At 41.7% G+C, this 22,471-nt stretch overlaps 1 long non-coding RNA gene across 1 annotated transcript in view; it reads left to right on the forward strand.

Annotated features, from left to right (window-relative positions):
• Positions 1-1,237: 1,237 nt before the first annotated feature.
• Positions 1,238-22,471, forward strand: part of LOC138930235 (uncharacterized) — a 71,992-nt gene continuing 50,758 nt past the window's right edge. Inside the window, exon 1 of the long non-coding RNA XR_011446134.1 lies at positions 1,238-1,265. This is a non-coding gene — a long non-coding RNA (uncharacterized lncRNA). The remainder of the gene's footprint in view (positions 1,266-22,471) is intronic.

The raw sequence follows: 22,471 nt of genomic DNA on the forward strand, positions 1-22,471 counted from the left end.
AAGCGATACACAAGCCCAGGCTCCCTGACACAGGTTACTCTCCAGGGAGAGACAGCAAACTCAGAGACCTCTCCCAGGACAAGAATTGCCTCCATTTGTGCGAATAACCGTGCGCTGCCACACGATCCAGACTGAGCGAGAGCTAAACAAGACTGAAACGCCGTCACCATGCACAGCCAGCGACGGCGCCAAACCTCGCCACGAACTAGGGCAGCTATTCGACCCCTTCGGGAAAAGCAATAAAACTGCAGAAAAATTGTATATTCTACAAAGCCGCGCACGGCAACAAGCCTCTCGCCCTCAGTCCCAGCTCTGCGATACCAGCGCCTGTAACAGATGGCCAGCCAATTGGAACTGGGCAGGAGACGAAGCAGGGCGGAAGTGGCGGGACTTCCGGCCCCTACTCGCGCCCCGGAAGAGCTAATTCCGGCGATCACGCGGTGACCAATCAATGCCCAGAACGCTTTCGTGACGCCATACCCCAAACTGGCAGCCCATCTCGCTTCCTACCCATCTCCCCCTTGGATGTAACCATGTAGAAACGGAGGGGTGGAATTGGAAACCAGACGAAGACAGTTGCAGCTTAATACCGGCATCCACTCGGACTCAAATGCAGCGGGAAGATGGAATGGAGCGAATGGGGATGGACCCAGTGGTGTCATGAGTGCCTCCGCTAGGAACTCTGGTCGATGCCTGATGCGGTGTAAATGTACTCTCTTTGTTGTCATACGCCCCCTCGAATGGTACCTTCCAGAGTGGGTGGTCTTACCGCTACCTCTCAGTGGTACATCCCAGGACAGACCTGTTTCACCTCGCGCGCCCCTTGGTGGTGAGACTGGGGAACAGCCGATGTAGATGCTGTTGTACAATTAGAGGATAATCCTTCAAGGGTGGAAAGGCAAAGTTAGGATGAAAACCCCACCGATTGCTGCAGTCTTGGACTCAGAAAAAATGTCTTCATAAAATGAAGATTACTTCTCTGTAGTGGCCACTATCGTAACGGGAACCATTGAAAACTTCTCTGTGCTGGGCATTGTGCTTTTTTTGTGCTTGCCTGTTTAATACAGAATATTAGGTGTCAATGGGGAAAGCCAGCCACAGTCCCCCAGCGGGCAGGGGCGAGAAAGCTTCGGACTGGGATCTGAAGGTCTGGAGTAGGGAAGGCCTCTATCGTTGATTGCAAGTAATATGGGAGAAAGACAACAGGACTTTCCATTCTGTTAGGAAAGGGGTCACCGCCGAGGGGATCCAAGGACACCGCGTAGGTGAGATAAAGACCATGGCTTTGTCCCCATCTTGCCATCCCTGAATATGTTCCCTAGCAGAGTCTTCAGCCTGTTTAGTTATGCCTCTCTCAACAAGTTTAAATCTGCTTATTCATCCCGACATTCATTCATCCTCTCCAAAGTTTCTGTCAAGCACACCTATGTGTGTTCAGTTCAGTTCAGTCTATCAGTTGTGTCCGATTCTTTGCGACCCCATGAACTGCACCAAGCCAGGCCTCCCTGTCCATCGCCAACTCCTGAAGTTCACCCAAACTCATGTCCATCGAGTTGGTGATGCCTTCCAGCCATCTCATCCTCTGTCGTCCCGTTCTCCTCCTGCCCCCAATCCCTCCCAGCATCAGAGTCTTTTCCAATGAGTCAACTCTTCCCATGAGGTGGCCAAAGTACTGGAGTTTCAGCTTTAGCATCATTCCTTCCAAAGAAATCCCAGGGCTGATCTCCTTCAGAATGGACTGGTTGGCTCTCCTTGCAGTCCAAGGGACTCTCAAGAGTCTTCTCCAACAACACAGTTCAAAAGCATCAATTCTTCGGCTCTCAGCCTTCTTCACAGTCCAACTTTCACATCCATACATGACTTCTGGAAAAACCATAGCCTTGACTAAACGGACCTTTGTTGGCAAAGAAATGTCTCTGCTTTTGAATATGCTATCTAGGTTGGTCATAACTTTCCTTCCAAGAAGTAAGCGTCTTTTAATTTCATGGCTGCATTCACCATCTGCAGTGATTTTGGAGCCCAAAAAAATAATGTCTGACACTATTTCCACTGTTTCCCCATCTATTTCCCATGAAGTGATGGGAACAGATGCTATGATCTTAGTTTTCTGAATGTTGAGCTTTAAGCCAACCTTTTCACTCTCCTCTTTCACTTTCATCAAGAGGCTTTTTAGTTCCTTTTCACTCTGCCATAAGGGTGGTGTCATCTGCATATCTGAGGTTATTGATATTTCTCCCAGCAATCTTGATTTCAGCTTGTGTTTCTTCCAGCCCAGCGTTTCTCATGATGTACTCTGCATAGAAGTTAAATAAGCAGGGTGACAATATACAGCCTTGACATACTCCTTTTCTTATTTGGAATCAGTCTGTTGTTCCATGTCCAGTTCTAACTGTTGCTTCTTGACCTGCATATAGGTTTCTCAAGAGGCAGGTCAGGTGATCTGGTATTCCCATCTCTTTCAGAATGTTCCACAGTTTATTGTGATCCACACAGTCAAAGGCTTTGGCATAGTCAATAAAGCAGAAATAGATGTTTTTCTGGAACTCTCTGGCTTTTTTGATGATCCTGCAGATGTTGGCAATTTGATCTCTGGTTCCTCTGCCTTTTCTAAAACCAGCTTGAACATTAGGAAGTTCACGGTTCATGTATTGCTGAAGCCTGGCTTGGAGAATTTGGACGATTACTTTACTAGCCTGTGAGATGAGTGTAATTGTGCGGTAGTTTGAGCATTCTTTGGCATTGCCTTTCTTTGGGATTAGAATGAAAGCTGGCCTTTTCCAGTCCTGTGGCCACTGCTGAGTTTTCCAAACTTGCTGGCATACTGAGTGCAGCACTTTCACAGCATCATCTTTCAGGATTTGAAATAGCTCCACTGGAATTCCAACACCTCCACTAGCTTTGTTCATAGTGATGCTTTCTAAGGCCCACCTGACTTCACATTCCAGGATATCTGGCTCTAGGTGAGTGATCACACCATCGTCATTATCCGGGTCATGAAGATCTTTTTTGTACAGTTCTTCTGTGTATTCTTGCCACCTCTTCTTAATATCTTCTGCTTCTGTTAGGTCCATACCATTTCTGTCCTTTATCAAGCCCATCTTTGCATGAAATGTTCCCTTGGTATCTCTAATTTTCTTGAAGAGATCTCTAGTCTTCCCCATTCTGTTCTTTTCCTCTATTTCTTTGCATTGATCGCTGAAGAAGGCTTTCTTATCTCTTCTTGCTATTCTTTGGAACTCTGCATTCAGATGCTTATATCTTTCCTTTTCTCCTTTGCTTTTCCCTTCTCTTCTTTTCACAGCTTTTTGTAAGGCCTCCCCAGACAGCCATTTGGCCTTGTTGCATTTCTTTTCCATGGGGATGGTCTTGATCCCTGTCTTCTGTGCAATGTCATGAACCTCATTCCACAGTTCATCAGGCACTCTATCAGATCTAGGCCCTTAAATCTATTTCTCACTTCCATTGTATAATCATAGGGGATTTGATTTAGGTCATACCTGAATGGTCTAGCGGTTTTCCCTACTTTCTTCAATTTGACTCTGAATTTGGTAATAAGGATATCATGATCTGAGCCACAGTCAGCTCCTGGTCTTGTTTTTGCTGACGGTATAGAGCTTCTACATCTTTGGCTGCAAAGAATATAATCAATCTGATTTCAGTGTTGACCATCTGGTGATGTCCATGTGTAGAGTCTTCTCTTGTGTTGTTGGAAGAGGGTGTTTGCTATGACCAGTGCATGTTCTTGGCAAAACTCTATTAGTCTTTGCCCTGCTTTATTCTGCATTCCAAGGCCAATTTTGCCTGTTACTCCAGGTGTTTCTTGACTTTCTACATTTGCATTCCCGTCCCCTATAATGAAAAAGACATCTTTTTTGGGTGTTAATTCTAAAAGGTTTTGTAGGTCTTCATAGAATCGTTCAGCTTCTCTAGCATTACTGTTGGGGCATCGACTTGGATTACTGTGATATTGAATGGTTTGCCTTGGAGACGAACAGAGATCATTCTGTCGTTTTTGAGACTGCATCCAAGTACTGCATTTCGGACTCTTTTGTTGACCATGATGGCTACTCCATTTCTTCTGAGGGATTCCTGCCCGCAGTAGTAGATATAATGGTCATCTGAGTTACATTCACCCATTCCAGTCCAGTTTAGTTTGCTGATTTCTAGAATGTCAACGTTCACTCTTGCCGTCTCTTGTTTGACCACTTCCAATTTGCCTTGATTCATGGACCTGACATTCCAGGTTCCTATGCAATATTGCTCTTTACAGCACTGGACTCTACTTCCATCACCTGTCACATCCACAACTGGGTGTTCTTTTTTCTTTGACGTCGTCTCTTCATTCTTTCTGGAGTTATTTCTCCACTGATCTCCAGTAGCATATTGGGCACCTACCCACCTGGGGAGTTCCTCTTTCAGCATCCTATCCTTTTGCCTTTTCATACTGTTCATGGGGTTCTCTAGGCAAGAATACTGAAGTGGTTTGCCATTCCCTTCTCCAGTGGATCACATTCTGTCAGATGTCTCCACCACGACCCGCCCTTCTTGGGTTGCCCCGTGGGCATGGCTTAGTTTCATTGAGTTAGACAAGGCTGTGGTCCTAGTGTGATTAGATTGACTAGTTTTCTGTGAGTATGGTTTCAGTGTGTCTGCCCTCTGATGCCCTCTTGCAACACCTACCATCTTACTTGGGTTTCTCTTACCTTGGTCATGGGGTATCTCTTCACGGCTGCTCCTTACCTTGGATGAGGGGTATCTCCTCACCACCACCCTTCTTGACCTTCAACGTGGGATGGCTCCTCTAGGCCCTCCTGCGCCCGCGTAGCCACCACTCCTTGGACATGGGTTGCTCCTCCCGCCGCCGCCCCTGGCCTCGGACGTGGGGTGGCTCCTCTTGGCCGCCATCCCTGGCCTTGGTTGAGGATGCGGGGTGGCTCCTCTCAGCCGCCGCCCTGGCCTCGGGCACGGGGTAGCTCCTCTCAGCTGTTCCTGCACCGTCACAGCCTGGCACTCTCGGCCACTGCCCCTGACCTCGGACGTGGGGTAACTCCTCTTGGCTGCCGCCCATTGGGCATGGGGTCCTCCCAGCTTCTGCCCCTGACCTCAGATGTGGGGTAGCTCCTCTCGGCTGCGCTTAGTGCGCCAGTCAAGGTTACCAATTCAATTCATCACAGTAATAGAAAAATGGAGGGAAAACAATTCTACGATCATCACATATGATGCAGTATAAGTGTTTGATGAAAGTTCATCTATATTCAAGACAGCAAATTAGGAATAGAATGGAACTTAACTCTGAAAAAATATATCTACAAAAAAGCAACGTAAACAGGTTGAAATGGAGATTTTTCATTTCCTATTGGGAAAAATTCCGATTATCACCTGCTTTAGTCAAGACTATTCTGGCCAGGTTTGTTCAATGCTGCAAAATGAGGAAAGGTTTAAGGTTTAAGCCAGTAGAAATTTTGATATTCAAATATAATACTATATCTTGAAAAGCAAAAATAATCTAGATCTAAATTTGTGGAATTAATATGCATATTTAGAGGAATTGTTGGACAGAAAATCTATATACCAACATTCTATCTCTACATACATCCTCAACTAGACAATAAAAGTCACAAACCATGAATTTTCAGTAACATTAAATACCTGGGGATAAATTTAACAAAACATGTGCCAGTAGAAGATGAAACTTTATTGACAGAACTTTCAGTCAAATACACAACAGAAGAACATCATAGATGGTTTCAGTTTATCTTCTTTCAAGCAAATGGTTGCCCTTCACCTATAATATGAATATTAAAAAAGTTACTTAGCAGAACTTTATTTTGATGACAGGAGAGGTAAACAAAGTTCACTGCAATTGTAGTTTTATAAAATGGAATAAACAAGAACACTAAGGGCAACCTTTTGGCTTACCTTCAGTTAATCCTCTCTAGAGATTTTATAGACTGTTCAAGCATATTACCAGTATTTTTAAAAACACACTACTCTTCCTAGTTATACAAGAAAATAAGGACACTGAGTTCAGAACAAATGAAATCAATGGAGCCTATCAGAAGGTAGTTTTCAGTAGAAGGCAAAACTGTGTACACATTCAGTAAAATATCTAACCAAAAAAAAAAAAAACACCCTAGGAAAAACAAAATACACAAAAACTGAAACAGAAAATCCCCCAAAAGTATCATTTAAATGCATTGATTTGAAATAATGTTCCAAATATAGGATAGCTAAACAGTTGTTATCTCTGTTACTGCTTAGGTGAATTAAAGAAAAAGGCCAGTATTACATTTGTTTCTTCTCTACTGTGGAAAAGTGGAGAAAATTTCATTTGTCTGATTTATCCCTGATATGGTTGTTTTAAGTCGGTTAAACATTTGTCCCCCTTTTTACTTGTGGCCCTCATGTAATTCTAAATGTTTCTTTTCACCCTGGAAAGCATTCCAGTTGGTATAATAAATTATATGGTGACACTAATTTTAAGTTATTACTATCACTGGCGACATGGAGACATCAAAATGTGAAGCAGAAATAGGACTGTTTCTCACAGCCACACCAAAAAAGAAAGAAAAAAAGGAGAGAAGAGAAGAAAAGGGAGAGAGAAAAGCAGGTAGGAAGAGAGAAAGAAAATCTGGAGAAGCAGATTTTTTTGTTTGTTTCTAAATGATACTGGCTATTGAGAGAAAACTCTGACCAATTTCAAAATTTCATCCATGGTATTTATGATGTTTAGTTATTTAGTTACTGTGGGGTATGTTAAATAATATTTGTTTTGCTACTCTACTAGCCATTTTTTCAATATTCTGAAAATATTTGAGTTCCAGATTATACTGTTTTAATTCTGTAATATACTCTTAGTGTCTTGTTCATATTTCTTATTATGTATACTTGGGCTTTGTCCATTTTCTTCACAATTATGTAAACTGAGAGGAATGGACTGGCAGTTTGGGGTTGGAAGATACAAACTATTACATTCAGAATGGGTAAACAAGGTCCTACTATATAGCACAGGGAACTAATGTCCAATTTCCTGTGATAAATCACAATGGAAAAGAATATTTAAAAATGTGTGTGTATATATATATTAAAAATTATGTAATCTAGCAAATTGTCTTTATTAGTTGAGTTTATTTTCCTCTTCCTAACAATTTATACTTGTCTTTTATTAAGTATCTTTTTCTTTTTCCCTTAGGTTTAATCTGTTGCTCTTTTTCTTACCTTTTACGTTGGATGTAGGATTTTATATTTATGTACCTTGTAATTTATGCATTTTTCTTTTTAAATACCACACATATTTAGGGCTAAGATTTTTCTATGAGAACATTTGAACCATGTTCTGTAGTTACTTGTAAGTAGTCTGAAAGTTGTATTTCGTCTAATTGTTCTAAACGAATGGAAAAAATATATAAAGTGAAAATATTTAGAAGGCTAATACAGTAAATTCTTCCCTAACTAGGAAGTTCTTCCTTTAAAATCAGAACCATGCAATTAATAGCAATTTGGAAAACACGTATGTGAAAGATACCAAGTTGATTATGCAGAAAGAACTAGAGTTACAATCTTTTGGCCTTCAAAACTTTTTAAACTCATGTATCAAAGAGGAAAAATAACACACTTGATATGGTTAGACATGATTATATCATGAGGCTCAGATTTTTATTAGTTCTTTAAGAGTGAGAGTGGGGTGTATGGCAAAACCATCATAGTATTATAAAGTAATGATCCTCCAATTAAAATAAACAAACTCTCCCCCTCAAAAAAGACCAAACATGGGGCCAGGTAGTGTGCTTAGCATATGTATGTTACTCACACTGGCCTGAATATCACTGACTAAGTGCACTCTCTCAACTAGATTAGCCACAGAAACAGGAAACTAGACTATCTTTTGCCGTTTTATTATTCAGTCATTTCATGGTTCACTGGGGAAAGGATTTAACATGCAACTACTTTTTTAAGAGCTAGAGAATTCAGAATTTGAGAGAATTTAACAAACATCAAGCAGAATGTTGGCTCATTGTCTTTTTTTAAAAAATTAATTAATTGATTTTAATTGGAGGCTAATTACGTTATTTTGGTGTTTTTTGCCATATATTGACATGAATCAGCCACAGGTGTACATGTGTCCCCCATCAGAAAATGAAATCTCAATTCCTCGTTATAATTTGACTCGATTATATTTTATGATAAATACATCATAAAAAACAAAGTATCTTTGTATGCATTCCATCAAAAAGAATCAGAGAATGCAAAAATTAGCATTGAAAAATCAGCATTTTAGTGTATCTGTTCTGAATTCACAACTTTTATGAGTAAAGTTGAGTTTAGAAGTTAAGGGATTTCACAGAATCACACACATTATGCTAAAGCTGGTACTAGAACCTACTTGGATGCCTAAGCATATCTCATATAAACTGATATTGATTACAAATGTATTCCATATTTGCTACAAGCAGAAATTATAAAAGAACATGATAATTATTAGCTGTTGCTTAAAGTATTTATACTGAAGAGAAGAAAACTGTTTCCTATTATCAATTCGATACGGCTTTGATCCTGTTTCTGTATTTGGAAGTCTGTAAGTCACCACTCAGGCATCTGGGGTCTGAACTATCTTTCAAAGATTATATGAACTCCATTATTAAAATAACAGTAATGTTCCCTCTATATTAGTAAAGATACACTATTCTGAAAAACAGAAACCACATAAATTACTTTCTGAATGGATGACATACCTGCTTCTGGCATTTCAACAGGCTCTATATTTGATGCAAACTCCTCCCTGACATCGGGACCATCTCCACCTTCACCCCCAGTCTTTGCCAAAGACAATTCCTGGAGATCAGCTTCCAGGCCAGAATCTTAAAAAAAAAATGCATCAATTCAGCTGGAAAGCATACAGTATAAACAAGGGAATGATGATATTCATTCTCTTGGTGTTATGAATTAAAAGCCTTAAGTTAGTATGCTAAAAATGTGATGAATAAGAACCTCAGGAGCATTATTCCAAGCATGTTTTGCTGGAGAAAAAGGAAAGCAGAATCTTCCAAATGTTATTACCATTTTCCTTTTCCAGGGCTGTTTTCAGACAACTTAGTTGCCCCCCTCTCTTTGTCGTGAAAACGGAAAATTTGAGCGACCACACTAACCTGTAAACTCTACTCTTCTCAGTTCTTTAGGAATTGTCTAAAGTCCATTTCTAATGTTTCCTTTCCTCCTTTTACTGGTTATGTCTTAAGGCATGATGCACAGATACACTTTACCTTCAGAGGCATCCTTCTCCTCCTCTTCATCACGATTCACTGGATCCTCTCCATGTACTTCCTCCTTTCTAGGTGTGATATCCTGAATCTCAGCTGGTGGTTCCTCTTGTTGAGGTTGCTCAACATTGGGGTGCTGGTCCTAGTAGAGTGTACATGCAAATAAAAATGTTTTGCTGTTAATACATCTAACAGTATACATACACATAATACATAGATATATCTGATCATAAGTAAACCTAACAATATTTTCACAACACAATTCTATGTACTTACTTTTAATAAAGTTACTCTTCCCACAGAGAAGAGTCAGTTCCCATAAGAGTTACCCGGAAAAACTTTGGAAGTTATTTCAATCTATGTTGGGATGGAAGTGTGCAGTCTGTTGTTAATAAGCAGGAGGAGGGAGTCACTGGGCACATTTCCAGGGAATTTAACAGTATACTCATCCAGGCAATGCCAGACTGTAATATATCTGGATCAATGTTCCTTCCTAAGACAAACTGTCACCCTTTATCAGCATGGAAGACCTTTATCACTGCATCTGTACTACTTAACATCATTTTCTCAAAAAGAAACTTGTGCTAACAGAAAACATCAAATGGTAAGGTACTCACAACCACAGGTTCATCCAGCTGGGAGGAATCTTGATCTGTAGGTCCCAATGTTGATGCCACTTGCCCACTCATATTTCTCCCTGAAAGTAGAATATTGTGATTTAGAAAATGTATTTAAGAGTACAGCTATATTTGATCACTTTTATGACCATATGTTGACCTTTTTTTTAATGTGAAAATACTTTCAAAAGAAAAGTCTGGTTAAGTATGAGTGTACATGCATTTCAATTACCCAAATACAGTCACTTGCAAAGCCATTTGTGTCTTTCCTACGCTGGCAGAGAAATCACCTTAAGGTACACAGGAAGGCTGAATTTTTGTGAGGAAGTTTGATTTCACCCCAGAATTCTCCATCATGAAGATGTTTAGTGAAATACTGCTAAGAATTTAAAAACTCAGGACTATTGCTCTTGTCACACTCCTATTCACCAGACCTATTTTCCCCAACACCCTTGGAATTCAGTTGGAACACGAAGAAAGCCTCAGTCTTTACAGCCTGACTATGGCCATTTTCTCAGTGTCTGTGGCCGAGGTGAGGCTGCATACAGAGCAACCGGTCCACTTCTCTCTTGGCACCTTACCACAAACCTCGCGATACAGTCACAACCCCACTGCGGTCCGGTTTCTAAGCCTTTCCTTAATCGCCCACCCCGCCTCCTGCCCAGGTCCCACTGCCGGCCCCAGATTCTGTGCTCTGTCGTCAGTTCCAGGGCCCCAATGAACCAGATATCTCAAATAGCACCCCCAAGTCTCCCCCTACCATCATCCTACCCCCTGCCCTCCTCTGCCCACTGCCCTACCTCTCCAGCCACCAGGGCAAGAACTATGGCGTCGCGACACTTGTGAGGAGAAAGATGAAGACCTTGAGGGCCTTCCTCCTCAAAGGCCCCAGATCGCACTGCCCGACTCGCCCAAAGCTCGCTGGCTCCTCCTCACACACACACGCACACTTAAACTCCAGACAGGACAGATCTGTGAACTTACCTGGTGAGTCTCAAGTAGTGAGAAAGAACCGGGACTGAATAAACAGACCCGTCTCAGGCCCAACGCTCCTCACAGAATGCTCAGGAACGTGTATGCGCAACAAGGGGCATGCGCAGCAAGGGGTGCGCGCGCACACGAACACACTGCGCATGCTCCCTGCGTTGGGCATGTGCAGTGCAGGTTGAGGTTTTCCCGCCACTGAGGTAGCGTCCTGGAACCGCATGGTTTCTGGAGGATGAGAAAAGGGCTTGAAGACTATGTTTTTTTCCTTCTAGTGCAGTCTTACTTATGCATCCACAAACTGTGGTGATAGGTAGTCCAAGGTTACCCCTAGTGGAGAATGTGTCTCAGAAAGACAGTCATGACAGAAATAGATATTAAGTTTTTAAAATACCTATTTCTATACATGCTTTGATGAACCATTTCCTTCTCTGCTCCTGGGTTTTCCATTATACTCCCAATGGCTTTACTCATTTCCATGGAATAAGTACATAAATAGATACCTCTGTTTCCACTTTTTGCTTGTTGCAATGCACATTTAAATCTCTGAACTGGTAACTAGTTTCTCTGAATATACCTCCGATTCCTATACAGTATTGTTCTTTAGCATCGGACTTTACTTTCACCACCAGACACCGCCACAGCTGGGTGTTGTTTCCACTTTGGCTTAGCCTTTTCATTCCTTCTGTAGCTATTTCTTCACTCTTCTCCAGTAGCACATTCTTATTCTATTATAGTGGGAATTTTCCTACTTACTAGGAGTTTTAATTTTCCCAATTTTACCCAAGAGAAAGAAAAACACCAGGACCTTTACTCAAATATTTTATTCATGTACTCCTAATAGCCAAAACTAGAAACAGCCCAACTATTCAAGAACTGGTATATAGATGGAAGAAAAACAGAAGAGTATACTCGTACAAAAGAACACTACACAGTCATTTCAAAAGGAACTACTAATGCATGTAACAGCAAGGATGCATCTCAGCTGTGCCAAGGAGAGATGTCAGACACAGAAAGCTATGTATGATATCATTTCATGTCAATGGATTTCTGGAAAAGCACAACTAGAGGCAGAGAACTATATCTGTGGTTGCCAGGGTATAGGAGTGCAGGAAGGAGTCTGAATGCAAATAGCCCAAGGGAGCATTTTCAAACCAATGGGACGATTTCTACGTTTTTCTTGTCGTAGTATTTACACAATGGTAGGCATATGTCAAAAATCGACAAACAGTAATGCTTTAAAGCATTGACTTCTACTGTATATAAATTATATCTCAATACTTTACTTTTTTAAAAAACGAAAAGGATTGCTTAAGTATCTAAATACTGGTTATTGTATCCATCTAGACCTTGAGCTCATAAACATAAAAATCTTATTTGGAATTCTTCCCAGACCTGGCCAACTTCCAGGATTCCCCATGACACCTTTGTACCCTTATGACAGGACACAGAAACCTGGTCTTAACCAGGATTACAATTCCCTCTCCTTCACCTCAAATCAATATTCTTGCTGAGTTCTGTCCATTTTACTTCAAAAATGTCTAATGCATCTACTTTTTCCAATGTCCACCACATCTGCTCTAGTCCAAAGCCCCCCTCCTTTTAATTGTCAACCCCCTTCTAATGGGTCTCTCACATCCACTCAGGGTGCCTGTCTCCCACTCACCGCCCTCTCCCTCCCTCTCTTACAGTTGCAGAACGGTTTATGACTTTCTAGGTAAAGGCTACTGTCCTACACAAGAACTTGAAGGTATGGTCTAGCCCTTGCCCAGCTTGCTAACAACATGGAAAGTAAAGAATCCTCTTCTTCTCTCTCTTATGGGGCTTCATTCATACCCTCCAATTCCTCAAGCTTAGATTGTCCCATATTTCTGAAGTCTCTGGTTAGTATACTCCTTCAAGCTAGGCTTCAACAGTATATGGAATGAGAACTTGTAGATATACAAGCTGGTTTTGAAGAGGCAGAGGAACAAGAGATCAAGTTGCAACCTTTGTTAGATCATGGAGCTGCTGCTGCTGCTGCTGCTAAGTTGCTTCAGTCGTGGCCGACTCTGTGCGACCCCATAGACGGCAGCCCACCAGGCTCCCCCATCCTTGGGATTCTCTAGGCAAGACTATTGGAGTGGTTTGCCATTTCCTTCTCCAATGCATGAAAGTGAAAAGTGAAAGTCAAGTCGCTCAGTCGTGTCCGACTCTTAGCGACCCCATGGACTGCAGCCTACTGCCGGGAGCCAGTGTGAGGAACTCCGCCCATGGCAAAGGTCATGAGGAATGAGGCTTAGCATACACAAAGGCGTGATTAAGCCTCAGGAAACCCCCTGTTCCCGAGCATCTAACCCCAAAACCAGAGTGTTTTATGCTCTTACCTACACCTCTGACTTTACGGGGGCCTCTCCCCCATAACCATTTCTCTCGGAGGAGTCAACATGCAGCTCCAAGGCAGTAAAAATTCTTGGGCGTGTCAAGAGTGTTTCAGCTTACGGACTCCTCTGAAGGTTATCTAGCCCACCTGTATAGGTTCATCCGGCCACATGTGATTGTTTACAGCCTCCAAATCTGAGAGGCACAAGATGTTTTAGACTTACTAAAGGCAAATTCTTTTGGGGAATTAGAAATTATTAGTATAGTGTGTTGGTTAGGAATTATATTGGTGAAGGGTTCTTCATTTGTTGTGTCAATAATTGCTGCTAATTCCCTACTCTGGGTGGGACAAGGATGTCTCAGGTCAAACCTCTCTGCTGATAGACTAGCTTGTGTGACAGGATTATCCATTCTGCTGCCACTAGGCACATGATTGTTTACTACCTCTCAACCATAAACAGCACAGAGAGTTTTGGAGTATTTCAAGAGTCTTAATTAGCATAGGACTTCTTCTTGTTGAGTCAATGATTGCCACCAGGCCTCCATATCCTTAGGCACCTGGGAATATATTAATCAATGTATTTGGAATGAAGAAAAGGAAATGCAGTAGTTTTTGATGTTAGCAATACTAGACTTTTTGAGTTAATGGATTTTCTCTTTTGTAATAGATCACTGTACTTTGTTATAAATCACTGTGTCCTTGCTATGTAAAAATGTAACTTTATCATATCTTAAGACTAAATAGATCTTAAGGGGAGCATTGGTGAAAGGATTTTCATTTGTTGGGCTGATGTTTGCTGCTAAATCTCCATGTTCCCTACCCTTATAATGAATATAACTAGCATATAGGAAGAAATAAGTATTAACCTTTAAGCATATAGGAGAAATAAGTATTAACCTTTAAGACTAATCATGTTAACCTTGGGTTCAATAAATGCCTTTCTTGATTGTAACTCACTACACCCTCACCCTATAGGAATGTAACTTTATTTGGAGGGTGGTGCCTGGTTTAAGAAAAAACACCCTTGGAAGAAATAAGTTTTTTGGTTATCAGAAAGAAAGGATCATAAAATGTCAGCAGGTCTCACTCATGGCCAGAAGATGATGTAATATTCCTAAGACCTTTTTTTATACATTTATGTGAAGCACCTGATTTTGATAAAGGTCAGGACTGCTGACTGCCTCGTGACTCTATATTCATCCCTATGTGTAACAGAAGGTATATAAGCAAACCCAAAAATAAAGAAGTCGGATCAGTTTCTGGAAAGACTGATTCCCCCATGTTGCTTCTTTCTTGCTCCCATTTTTCTGGCTGAATTCCCATCTGGAGCATGGATGCTATTCCACGTAATCCAAGTTATTCAGCCTCTTTTTCTCCACTAATCTTCCTAATACACTATCCATTTCTAATCTCTCTATATCTATGATTAAATATGTATTTTTCCAAAGACGCCGACTCCATCCCCACCTTCGAATCACCCTGGATCCACCGGGGCTGGACCCTGGCAGCCTACCAGGCTCCTCTATCCATGGGATTTTCTAGGCAAGAGTACTGGAGTGGGGTGCCATTGCCTTCTCCCAGATTATGGAGAAATCAAAGGGATTCCAGAAACACATCTACTTCTGCTTCATTGACTAGACTACCTCAGGGCCTCTGACTGTGTGGATTACAACAAACAATGGAAAATTCTTAGAGATGGGAGTACCAGACTAGCTGACCTGTCTCCTGAGAAACCGGTATGAGGGATAAGAAGCAACAGTTAGAATAAAACATGGAATAACGGACTGCTTCAAAATTGGGAAAGAAGTAACACAAGGTTGTATAGTGTCACTCTGCTTACTCTACTTACAGGCAGAGCACATCATGGGAAATGCTGGGCTGGATGACTCACAAGCTGGAATCAAGGTTGCTGGCAGAAATATCAACAAGCTCAGATGTGCAGATCATACCACTTTAATGGCAGGAACTGAAGACGAATAAAGAACCTCTTGATGAGGGTGAAAGAGGAGAGTGAAAAGTCTGGCTTAAAACTCAACATTCAAAAATATAAGATTATGGCATCCAGTTCTATCATTTCACGGAAAACAGAAGGGGGGAAGTGGATGCATGGACAGATTTAATTTTGGAGGCTCCAAAATCACCATGGATGGTGATTGCTGCCATGAAATTAAGACACTTGATCCTTGGAAGAACAGCTATGACAAAGCTAGTATGCATGTTTGCTCATTGCTTCAGTTGTGTCTGACTCTTGACGACCCCATGGACTGTAACCTGCCAGGTGCCTCTGTCCATGGGATTCTCCGGGCAAGAATACTTTAGTGGATTGCCATGCCCTCCTCCCATGGGGCATGGCAAGACATCTTTCCAACCCAGGGATGAAACCCATGACTCCTGATTCCCATGCATTGCAGGGAGATTCTTGTTGTTGTTTTTTTTTTTTTTTTACCACTTTATTTATTTTTTAATTGAAGGATAATTGCTTTACAGAATTTCGTTGTTTTCTGTCAAACATCAACAAGAATCAGCCAAAGGTACACCCATGCAGGCGAGTTCCTTGCCACTGAGCCACCAAGGAAGCCCATGTCAAACCTAGACAGCGTAGTATAAAGCAGAGACACCACTTTGCTGACAAAGGTCCATATAGTCAAAACTATGGCTTTTTCAGTAGTCATGTACAGATGCGTGAGTTCGATCATTAAGAAGGCTGAGTGACAAAGAATTGGCGCTTTCAGTTTGTGGTGCTGGAGAAGACACTTGACAGTCCCTCGGACAGCAAGGATATCAAAACCTCCAATCCTAAAGGAAACCAACTGAATATTCACTGGCAGGACCGATACTGAAGCTGAAGCTCCAATACTTTGGCCTCCTGATGGGAAGAGCTGACTCACAGGAAAAGACCCTGATGCTGGTGATCAGGAAGGGAAGCCTAAAGCAGGTTCTGCCCTGGTGACTGCTGAACAGGTTTTACAAGCAAAATCTCTCCCCCAGGGAACCAGTGCTCAGTTAGCAGAACTTGTGGCTCTGACCTGAGCTCTAGAGTTAAGCAAAGGGCAGCGAGTAAATATCTACACTGATTCTAAGTATGCTTATTTGACTTTACACGCTCATGCTGCAATATGGAAAGAAAGAGAGTTTAAAAGGGCAACAGGAGAACCTATTAAGCATTTTAGAGAGATCCAGAGATTTTTAATGAATATATATTGTCCTAAAGAACTAGCTGTTATGCATTGCAAAGGGCACAGCAGGGATGGGAGTAAAGTAGCTGGGTGACTGTCAAGCCAAAAAAGCTGCACTTTAGGAAACTCCTTCACTGCAGATACCTTTGATCTGGACAGGTCCTGTGGAACAGGAAAACCCACAACATACTGAGGAATAATTTAAAAGATATGAGAAAAGAAGAGCAAAGTTTACTGATAAAGGATGGTTACAGTCCAAGGATGGAGATTAATAATTCCTGAAAATACTCAATGGAAAATTCATAAGGGTTTATACCAGAGTTTTCGTTGAGGTGTAGAGAGTACTTCAGGTCACTTCAGTTCAGTTCAGGCATGCAGTCATGTCTGACTCTTTTTTGCATTTCTTTTCCATGGGGATGGTCTTGATCCCTGTCTCTTGTACAATGTCACGAACCTCATTCTATCTATCAGATCTAGGCCCTTAAATCTATTTCTCACTTCCACGGTATAATCATAGGGGATTTGATTTAGGTCATACCTGAATGGTCTAGCGGTTTTCCCTACTTTCTTCAATTTGACTCTGAATTTGGTAATAAGGATATCATGATCTGAGCCACAGTCAGCTCCTGGTCTTGGTTTTGCTGACTGTATAGAGCTTCTCCATCTTTGGCTGCAAAGAATATAATCAATCTGATTTCAGTGTTGACCATCTGGTGATGCCCATGTGTAGAGCCTTCTCTTGTGTTGTTGGAAGAGGGTGTTTGCTATGACCAGTGCATTTTCTTGGCAAATCTCTATTAGGCTTTGCCTTGCTTCATTTCACATTCCAAGGCCAAATTTGCCTGTTACTCCAGGTGTTTCTTGACTTCCTACTTTTGCATTCCAGTCCCCTATAATGAAAAGGACATCTCTTTTGTGTGTTAGTTCTAAAAGGTCTTGTAGGTCTTCACAAAACCATTCAACTTCAGCTTCTTCAGCATTACTGGTTGGGGCATAGACTTGGATTACTGTGATACTGAATGGTTTGCCTTGGAAACGAACAGAGATCATTGTGTCATTTTTGAGATTATGACAGAGGATGAGATGGCTGGATGGCATCACTGACTCGATGGATGTGAATCTGAGTGAACTCCAGGAGTTGGTGATGGACAGGGTGGTCTGGCGTGCTGCAATTGATGGGGTCGCAAAGAGTTGGACACGACTGAGTGACTGAACTGAACCGAACTGCATTTTGGACTCTTGTTGACCATGATGGCTACTCCATTTCTTCTGACGGATTTCTGCCCGCAGTAGTAGATATAACGGTCATCTGAGTTACATTCACCCATTCCAGTCCAGTTTAGTTTGCTGATTTCTAGAATTTCGACGTTCACCCTTGCCATCTCTTGTTTGACCACTTCCAATTTGCCTTGATTCATGGACCTGACATTCCAAGTTCCTATGTAATATTGCTGTTTATAGCATCAGACTTTGCTTCTATCACCAGTCACATCCACAGCTGGGTATTGTTTTTGCTTTGATTCCATCCCTTCATGCTTTCTGGGGTTATTTCTCCACTGATCTCCAGTAGCATATTGGGCACCTACTGACCTGGGGAGTTCCTCTTTCAGTATCCTATCATTTTGCCTTTTCATACTGTTCATGGGGTTCTCTAGGCAAGAATACTGAAGTGGCTTTCCATTCCCTTCTCCAGTGAACAACATTCTGTCAGACCTCTCCACCATGACCCACCCATCTTGGGTTGCCCCACGGTCATGGCTTAGTTTCACTGAGTTAGACAAGGCTGTGGTCCTAGTGTGATTAGATTGACTAGTTTTCTGTGAGTATGGTTTCAGTGTGTCTGCCCTCTGATGCCCTCCTGCAACACCTACCATCTTACTTGGGTTTCTCTTACCTTGGGCGTGGGGTATCTCTTCATGGCTGCTCCAGCAAAGCACAGCCGCTGCTCCTTACCTTGGACGAGGGGTATCTCCTCACCACCGTGCTGGGGTCCAGCCCCGGTGGATCCAGGGTAATTCAAAGGGGAGATGGAATCGGCATCCTAGGGATAAGCTATTTAATTAGAAGTATAAAGAGAGGTTAGAAAAGAACAGTGTAGTAGGAAAATTAGTGGAGCAAAAGAGGCTGAATAACTTGGGTTATGTGGGATACCAATAAAGCTTCGAGACAAGAAGCTTGCACCACCTACGTAGGCCACAGGCATCTTTCCGTTCTCCCGAAGGAGAGGAGGCACTGAGGCCTCCCTGATCCGATTTTAGAAGCCCAGGCAAAATTAGCAGGCTTGGTGAGTACCCACGCTCCAGATGGGAATTCAGCCAGAAAAACGGAGAACAAGAAAGAAACGACATGGGGGAATCATTCTTTCCAGAAACTGATCTGTTTTCTTTATTTTCAGGTTTGCTTATATACTTTTTGTTATACATAGGGATGAATACAGAGTCACGTGTGGTCAGCAGACCTGACCCTTGTCACAATCAGGTGCTTCATATAAAATTATACAAAGGTCTTAGGGGTTTTACATCATCTTCTGGCCATAAGGCCTGCTTACATTTTATGGCCCTTTCTGATAATGGTCAGTCAACCAGAAAACTTATTTTTTCCAGGGGTGATTTTTTCTTAAACCAGGCGCCACCCTCCAAATAAAGTTGCATTCCTATAGGGTGAGGGTGTAGTGGGTTACAATCAAGAAAAGGAATTTACTTAGCCTAAGGTTTAGCATGATTAATCTTAAAGGTTAATACTTATTTTTCCTAAATGCTAGTTGTATTCAGTATAAGGGCAGGGAATATGGAGATTTAGAAGCAAATATTGGCTCAACAAATGAAAAACCCTTCACCAATATAATTTCTAATCAACCGACTATACTATAGTAATAATTTTCTAACTTCTCAAAAGAGTCTGTATTTAGAGAGTTTTAAAGCATCTCGTGCCTCTCACAGTTGGGAGGCTGTAAACAATCACATGTGGCCGGACGAACCTGCTCAGGCAGGCTAGAGAAAGTTCAGAGGAGTTTGTAAGTTGAAACACTCTTGTCACGCCCAGGAATTTTTATTAACTGGAGCTGCAAGTTAACTCCTTCTCCAAGAGAGGTGGTGGGGGAACAGCCCCCTGTAAAGTCAGAGGTATAGGTGAAAGCATAAAACAGTAAAGTAGGCACTCTGGTTTTGGGGGTAGATGCTCGGGAACAGGGGGTTTCCTGAGGCTCGATCTCGTCTTTGCATAATGCCAAGCCTCCTTCCTCATGACCTTTGCCAAGGGCTGATTTCCTCACGCTGGCTCCCGGCACTGCCGCCCTTCCTGACCTTCAACGTGGGATAGCTCCTCTAGGCCCTCTTGCACCCGTGCAGCCACCGCTTCTTGGTGTGGGGTGGCTCCTCCCGGCCGTTCTTGCGACATCGCAGCCTGGCACTCTCAGCCACTGCCCCTGACCTCGGAAGTGGGGTAGCTCCTCTTGGCCACGCTTAGTGCGCCAGTCACAATTGAGTCTTCATATTAAATCAAAGTTGCATTCCTGGGATAAATCCTACTTCCTCATGCTATATAATTTGGTTTGCTAGTATTTTACTAAGAACCTTTGTGTCTATATTCATAAAAATATTGGTCTGTGGTTTTCTTTTCTTGTGTTGTCTTTGTTTGGTTTGGTTTGGTATTAGGGTAACAATGGCCTCATAAAATGAAGCAGAAGAATTAACTTCCTTGGGGCTTCCCAGGTTGCACTAGTGGTAAAGAACCTGCCTGCCAATGCAAGAGAGGTAAGAGACGTGGGCTCAATTCCTGGGACAGGTAGATCCCCTGAAGGAGGGCCTGGCAACCCACTCCACTATTCTTGCCTGAAGAATCCCATGGACAGAGGAGCCTGGCGGCCTATAGTCCATAGAACCGAAAAGAGTCAGACATGATGGAAGTGACTTAGCATGCGTGCACATTAACTTCCTTAATAAAGTTATTCATCCTTTTTTCTTTTTGAGTGACTTTGGTTAGTCAGTATTTTTCAGGAAATGTTCTCATTTTATCTAAGTATCAATTTTTTGGATAACATTTTCCTGCTCTCCTTTCTTAAATAGTTTATTGAAGCATAATTGATACACAACAAATCGTATATATTGACTGTGTATAATTTGATGAGTATGGGCATATGCACACAATGATAATATCATCACCAGAATCAAGATAATAGACATATCCAACACATCCTAAAATTTCTTTGTGTTCCTTTTTTTGTTTGTTTGTTTTTTTTTTGTTAAAGCGTGTGTGTGTGTGTGTGTGTGTGTGTGTGTGTAGCGAGAACACAATTTTAGATTTACATTCAACAGATTTTGGGTCTTCCCAGATGGCTCAGTGGTAAAGAACCACCTGCCAATTCAAGAGACATAAGAGACGCAGGATCGCCCTGGATCAGGAGATCCCCTGGAAGAGGAAATGGCAACCCATTTCAGTATTTTTGCCTGGAAAATCCCATGGAGAGAGGAGCCTGGTGGGCTATAGTCCACAGGGTCACAAAGAGTCCAATACGACCAACAATGCAAAAAATTTTGAATAACATTTTTAAAATCTTCCTTCATTGTGTATTTAATATCTGAGAGCTCTGTATTGATGTCCCCTATGGTATTACTGAAATTGGTAATTAGTGTCACTCTTCCTTTTTTCTCTCTCTCTTTTTTAATCAATCAGGCTATAGGTTTATTATTGTATTAATCTCTTCACAGTATCAGCCACTGGTTTCAACTGAATTTTTTGGTACGACTGATTTTCTGGTTTCTATTTAATTGATTTCTGCCAAGATGCTCGTTTTTGTTTTTGTTTTTTGTTTTTTGCTGGATTTGGGTTAAATTTTGTTGTATTCTGGTTTCTTAAAGAAGATTATTGATCTTCGAATGATAATTGGCCTTTTCCCTTTTTTAATGCAAGCATTTAATGCTATCAATATCCCTCTGTGAAGCTTTGGCATCACCTCATAATTTTGATATATTGTATTTTCCAGTTCTCCTTTGATCCTTGCATTAATTTGAAATTTTGTTCAATTTACAAGCAGTTTGTGATTTTCCAGCTAACTTTCCATAGTTAATCTTTATTTTAATTATTTTTTGGTCAGGAAATATATTTTGTGTGATTTCAGTCTTTTTGAACTTATTAAGATTTTTAACTGGCATATTTTGTTGAACTTCCATATTCACTTCAGAAGAATATGTATTTAGTTGCTGTTGCTCAATAAATGGGCTTCCCAAGTGGTGCAGTGGTAAAGAATCTGTCTGCCAATGCAAGAGAGGCAAGAGACGCGGGTTCAATCTCTGGTTCTGGGAACTCCCCTGGAGTAAGAAATGGCAACCCGCTCCAGTATTCTTCCCTGAAAAATTCCACGGACACTACGGTCCATGGGGTCTCAAACAGTTGGACACAATTGGGACTGGGCACATTCTATAAATATTAATTAGGTCAAGTCGGTTTTTCATTGTGTTGCTCACTTACTGTATTAATGGCTGAGCGTGAAAACTGCAAGTCTTCAACTACAACTGTGGATTGTCTGTTTCTCCTTTCCATTCTATCAGATTTTGCTTCCTGCATTCTGAAATTGCATACACATTCCTGATTATTATGTCTTCTCAGTGAATCGAATTCTCTATCATTATGTACTGCCCTTCATCTTCAGTAAAAATCTTCATTCTGAAGTATACTTTTACGTTACTTACGTTAATTCAGCCTCTCCAGCTTTCGTTTGATTTGGGATTTGCAGGTATAAGTATTTCCACACATTTAAGTTTAAATTATTAGCTTATTTAAGGTAAGATTATTTTTTTTACCATACATAATGTGATCTGACAAAGGTCTTTATTTATCTGGCTTCATGGGTCCTTGCTGCTGCACTCAGGCTTCTCTCTAGTTGCAGTGTGTGGGCTTCTCTTGTTGCGGCACAAGGGCTTAGTTGCCTCATGACATATGGGAATCTTAGCTCCCAGACCAAGGATCAGATCTCTGTCCCCTGCATTGGAAAGCAGATCCTTAACCACGGGAAAACCAGGGGAGTCCCCCAAAGTAGGTCTTTTAATTGACGTGTGTAGGCAACTTACACTTAGTGGG

This window comes from Ovis canadensis, chromosome X (genome assembly GCF_042477335.2).
Source record: "Ovis canadensis isolate MfBH-ARS-UI-01 breed Bighorn chromosome X, ARS-UI_OviCan_v2, whole genome shotgun sequence".
In the NCBI taxonomy this organism is placed as follows: Eukaryota; Metazoa; Chordata; class Mammalia; order Artiodactyla; family Bovidae; genus Ovis; species Ovis canadensis.